This window comes from Eptesicus fuscus, chromosome 6 (genome assembly GCF_027574615.1).
Source record: "Eptesicus fuscus isolate TK198812 chromosome 6, DD_ASM_mEF_20220401, whole genome shotgun sequence".
Taxonomy (NCBI): domain Eukaryota; kingdom Metazoa; phylum Chordata; class Mammalia; order Chiroptera; family Vespertilionidae; genus Eptesicus; species Eptesicus fuscus.
Genome location: NC_072478.1, coordinates 8,385,004 through 8,390,935, shown reverse-complemented (window position 1 = coordinate 8,390,935; position 5,932 = coordinate 8,385,004).

Genomic DNA, 5,932 nt, shown 5'->3' with positions numbered 1-5,932 from the left:
CAGATCCAGCAGCTCTTCCACCAGAACCAGTGCCGTCAGAAGGCTCTCCATTTGATATTGCAGTCTGCTTTCCCTGAACCCAGCTCCTGTCATGCTTGGGTCTGGATGAAATTAGACCTCTGAAAAATGCCTATTCACTCTTTCCTGTTTGGGGCGGCAAACATTTTTTTAATAAATGGTCTATTAGATATGCCTGGCCAACTGAATGTATTTATGGAAATGCTGTTTGACCAGGCCTTTAGCTGTGGCTTTATTCTATTCTGCCATATGATTGACACCTTATTGTGTGACCTCAACTAAGGAGGGCAGCATTTGCCCTGCTGCCTCTTCTGTACTTTTTGAATCCTCAGTAGTATGGCTCTCTGCCTGGGCAGTCTGACCTACCCAAGCATCACTTTTTGGCTCACCCCTAGGAATGCATTTTCAAGAACTTTGAGGTAGAGTTCCTCAGTTACCTTCTCTACCAACTGATTTGCAAAGTGTTAGACAAGATTTCAGCAATTATTGAGAGGGACGTTACCCTACCCTCAGCCAGGTTACTTCCTACACATTAGAGATTCCTAGGAACAGTTCATTCTGTACCTCACATTCCTAGCCTTGCTGACTGGTCACATAGACACCGATGGACAAAGGTGGGGACCACTGGGACACACCCTTCAGTGTTCCTGAGTCTGGGCTGGTGAGGTGCAGGCCTCAGTACATCCAGCCCATCCCCCACTACCCCTGGCCTCACATAGTTCAGAAGACTTCCCAGCACACCCACGACCATGCCATTTCCAGGTGACGAATATGTGCATGTGGCAGAGGAAGTGCTGGACTTATAAGTGAGCCAATCTCCCCACCCCCTCACCTAGACTGTAGCTAAGCTATGAGCCAGAGAAATGGACCTCGGTCCACCTCTTACAATACTCTCCTCATGTACTTCGGAGTTGTCAAGTGGGCAAACCCATTGGAAGTGCAAATTGCATTGGGCCTGGGGAACCATTTCAGTAGAGGAATAGCATCTAGACTTCGTTACATTCTTCAGTGTCTATGGACTCCCGTGAACAGCCACTGAAACTGCCTGCTCTCAAGGAGAAAAAAAATTTCAAGTTTCCCCTTTTAAATTCCTTTAATCCTTCTCTCTTAGGTCTTAACTCATCTCCAGCTGATTGATTTTGCACCTGGGTTCTCCCTGTCCACCTGAGTTTGCCTGACTTTGACAGTGGCATCTCCCTAAGATGTTGCCTTCCTCCATATTCAGATTCCATTTCTCACCATAATCCAGGCCAGCATTTCCTTCTGCTGTTTCTCCATCTGAGTGCTGCAGCTCCAGAGGTTACGTGAAGGGATGCTCTCCAGCTTTCCAGAGCCATTTCTTCTCCCATTGAAGTCCCAGCTGAGTTGCAATCTGTTATTGCTGGGGTGTCCTCTGTGTCCCCACCTGTTACTGGTGGAAGTGGGCTTCTTGGGGTGCCGCTGGAACAATCATTTCCTGAGGCCCCCATCGGAGGATCGGTTATCATTGAAAGCTTTATTGATGAGGTAACATTAAGGGACTTGCCTTCCAAGGCCCCATCTCCCTCCATCCCGCCATGAAAAACTCCAGTGTTTTCTTCAGCAGAGGCAGGATTAAAGCCACTGCCAGAGTTGCCACTCCTCACCAAAGCACAGTCCAGTCCAGCTAGCTTAGCATGTGTTCCCAGCTGCAGTCCATTGTGTGTGGGGTCTGCATGACCATGGGCCGTGCGGCTGTTTAAAGCCACATGGCAGGCTAGCACAGGGGTCACAGAGCAAGCGAGAAACAGGAGCAAAAGAGCCAAGAGGAGCAAGAGAGAGAGAATTCAATGCGGATTTTAATTAGGAGCTCATCCAATGAATCCTTCAGGGTTTTGCGAACTTGCAACAGCACCACTCCCTCTAGCCAATTATCTTTTTCCCAGGTTCAACTGACCAGCAAGCACCTTCCTTACATCACCCCAACTTCACGGCACATGCATCCATCTCCCTCTTTGTTGGACCCCTTACCCCAGAGATTTGCAGGGAATGGACCAGTGGTTCCCTGGGGAGTGTAAAGTTGCAGCTTCCTGGTGTAGCTGCCTAGACCCGTGGTCGGCAAACTGCGGCTCGCGAGCCACATGTGGCTCTTTGGCCCCTTGAGTGTGGCTCTTCCACAGAGTACCACAGCCTGGGTGAGTCTATTTTGAAGAAGTGGCATTAGAAGTTTAAGTTTAAAAAATTTGGCTCTCAAAAGAAATTTCAATCGTTGTACTGTTGATATTTGGCTCTGTTGACTAATGAGTTTGCCGACCACTGGTCTAGATGAACATGCTTATAATGTCTGGCCTTCCCTTTGCTTTCTTCCTGTTAATTAACATTAATAACTAGCTAGTTTTGATGATAGCAGTTATTCCTTGGGAATTCATGTTAATCTTTTATTATTCTTTCTAGTGGTTTTTATTCCAATCATCATAGCATACTAGATATGTTCACATCATAGGTAATATCGTGAGCACTTACTATCAGCCAGGTACTGTGCACTTTACCTACTTTATGCCTTGAAATTTATACAAAAACCCCAGGTTTGTAGGGGTGGATGATTACCTATCAGCTAGATGTACTCACTTTATAGGTGATGAATCTGTGACTTGGAGTAAGAAAAGGGATTTCTGTTTCTAGAAACCAAGTCCTTAAGCACTAAGCCGTACTGCCTTGGGTCTTAGAGAACTGGTCACCGCAGATGTCAGAGTTTTCACTCACCTCTCTCTTCCTTTTTATTCCCTTCCCAAAATATAAGGCAACCTCAAAAGGTGTTTCTGAGAATGCTGGTGCACCTATGATTAAGAGCAATATTATTTCAATGAATGAATGTGTCCACCACACTATCCTGCACGTAAAACACTGAAAACAAACAAACAAACAAACAAACAAACACATGCACAAAAGATATTTCTAAGGTATTGTTGACTGTAATAAATAAACGAGCTATTTATTTTACCCACAATATGCATTTATTCAGGAATAGCAGAGGAATTGCAATTTGGAACAAGCAAATTATGATGGACCATAGGCAAGAACAGAAGAGAGGCAAGGAGGAAGCTGGGAGGGGTCATTTTGAAGAGTTCAGTGGAGTAATGGCCTCTTATTGGCTGGGCTGTTGCTGGGCAAAGGGAAGTTTACATACCTTCTTCTGGGGTATGTAAAGTAAGCATCCTCCTGTTTGGTGTCTGAGTGATAGTGTATGCATTCCCTCCTTCATTTTCTTTCTTTTTTTAAAAAAAAATATTTTTATTGATTTTAGAGAGGAAGGGAGAGGGAGAGATAGAAACATCAATGATGAGAGAGAATCATTGATTGGCTGTCTCCTGCATGCTCCCAAACCCCACTGGAGATCAAGCCTACAACCTGGGCATGTACCCTGACTGGGAATTGAACCATGACCTCCTGGTTCATAGGTTGGCACTCAACCACTGAGTAACACCAGCTGCCCCCCTCCTTCATTTTAAATGAGGTTTCCTTTATTTATTTTCACAATATTCTCAATACAGTTACCAGAGTGGTATTTTTAAACTTGTCAGACCATCTCACTGTTCTCTTAAAGTCCTCCAGTGTAACACTCCAATGTCTCCTTATCTCATCTAGAATAATGGTCTGTGGGGCTCCATATGATATACCCCTGCTATTTTATGTCATAGTTTCTTGTATTTTCTTAGCCAAACTGTAGTCTCTAGTTATTCAATCAACCACTAACCAATGTGTTGCTGTAAAGGTATTTTTAGATATGGTTAACAGTAAAATCAGTTGACTACAAGTAAAGAGAAGTAATTATCCTCAATGATGTGGGTGGGCCCCATCCAAGGCCTCAGGAGCAAAAATTCAGGTCTCCTAAAAGAGAAGTAATTCTGCCTCAAGACTATAGCATCAACTCTTACCTGAGCTTCCAGCCTGCCACATGCCTTAGAGATTCTAGACTTGCCAGCTCACACTATCATGGGAGCCAATTTTTAAAAATATATCTCTTAAATATATCTATATCTTTGTCATATCTATATCTATCTATATGATCTCCCCTGTTCGGTATAGGACAGGTAGATATTATATAGATTATCTATCTATCATCTTCTGTCTGCCTTTGTTTAATATATTATATACAGGGTGTTCCAAAAATGTATACATAGTTTGAATAATTATTAATTCCAATGGGTTAAATCTGAAAAGAAAGAAACATTAATTGAGCTATCAGCTGTAAAGGGTGTATACATTTTTTGGGACACCCTGTATATATATTATATATGTACTAGAGGCCTGGTGCACGAATTCATGTGTGGGTACGGTCCCCAGGCCTGGCCTGTGATCAGGGCCATCTTCCCTGGCTGCCGACAGCCGGTCCTGCACCCTGACCCCCCTCCCTGCTACCCATCTCCGGTTCCCTGTTCGCCATTGGGCAATCAGAGCCTGCCAGTGAGGGGGAGGGACCGAGAGTTTGGCTGTTCCTGCCCGCTTGGTGGCCCCACCCCTGCCCACGCTGCAGGTCGCCCTCTGTGTGTGGGGTGACCGGCGGGGTGGGGGCCTTGCCCTGGCGCCACCCATGTCCACTGCCATCCACTCCTGGTTTCTCGTTCTCCATTGGGTGATGGTAGCCTGCCGGCCGGGGAAAGGGACTGAGAGGTGGTCAGTGCGCCTCATAGTGACTGGTCCAGCGGTCGTTCTGGTTGTTACACCATTAGGGTCAATTTGCATATTACCCTTTTATTATATAGGATTATTATATAGGATAATATCTAATAGAAGATCTATCTATCTATCTATCTATCTATCTATCTATCTATCTATCATCTATCTATCATCTATCTATCTATGATTGGGAGTCTCCAGAGAAACCAATGTCCTGCTGGTGCTGTTTCTGTGGAGAACCTTGACTGATACACTTTGTCTCCCTTTCTCACATGGTTTCTTTCCCTCACCCTACTCCAACCACACAAGCCTCATTAGTGGGTCCTCAAATATACCAGGAATGCCCCTGTTCTAGGGCCTCTGCATTGGCTGCTCCATCTGCTGGGCCCTCTTCCCTCAGATAACCCCATGGCTCACTCCCCACCTTCCCCAAATGCCACCTTGTCAGTGATACACCTACACTGAACCCCTCTATTTAAGATTGCAGCCCTACCCTCTGACCTTCCCCTTTCTCCTTATTCAACTCTAATATTTTCTTTTTCCACAGCACTTGTCCTCTTCTAAGATATTATGTAATTATTTTTGTGTTTTATATTATTTACTAGAGGCCCAGTGCACAAAATTCGTGCACTGGGGGGGGGGGGGGGGGCAAGGAGGGAAGGTCCCTCAGCCCGGCTTGCGCATAATCTGGGAGTCCTTGGGGGATGTCTGACTGATGGTTTAGGATGGTTCTATGTCCTCTGCACTATGCCGGAAGTCGGACATCCTTAGCACTGCTGAGGAGGAGGGAGAGGCTCCCACCACCACCGCTGCACTCGCCAGCTGTTAGCTCAGCTTCTGGCTGAGCAACGCTCCCCCTGTGGAAGTGCACTAACCACCAGGGGACAGCTCCTGCATTGAGTGTCTGCCCCATGGTGGTCAGGGCATGTCATAGCGAGCAGTTGGGCAGCCTTAACATATCATTAGCATATTACACTTTGATTGGTTGAATGGCCAACTGGACGACCAGACATTTAGCATATTAGACTTTTATTATATAGGACTAGAGGCCTTGTGCACAAAATTTGTGCATGGGGGGAGGTGTCCTTCAGCCTGGCCTGCACCCTTTCCAATCTGGGACCCCTTGGGGGATGTCTGACTGCTGGTTTAGGCCCAATCCTACAGGCAGTTGGACATCCCTCTCACAATCCGGGACTGCTGGCTCCTAACTGCTCACATGCCTGCCTGCCTGATTGCCCATAACTGCTTCTGCCTGCCAGCCTGATCGCCCCCTAACCAC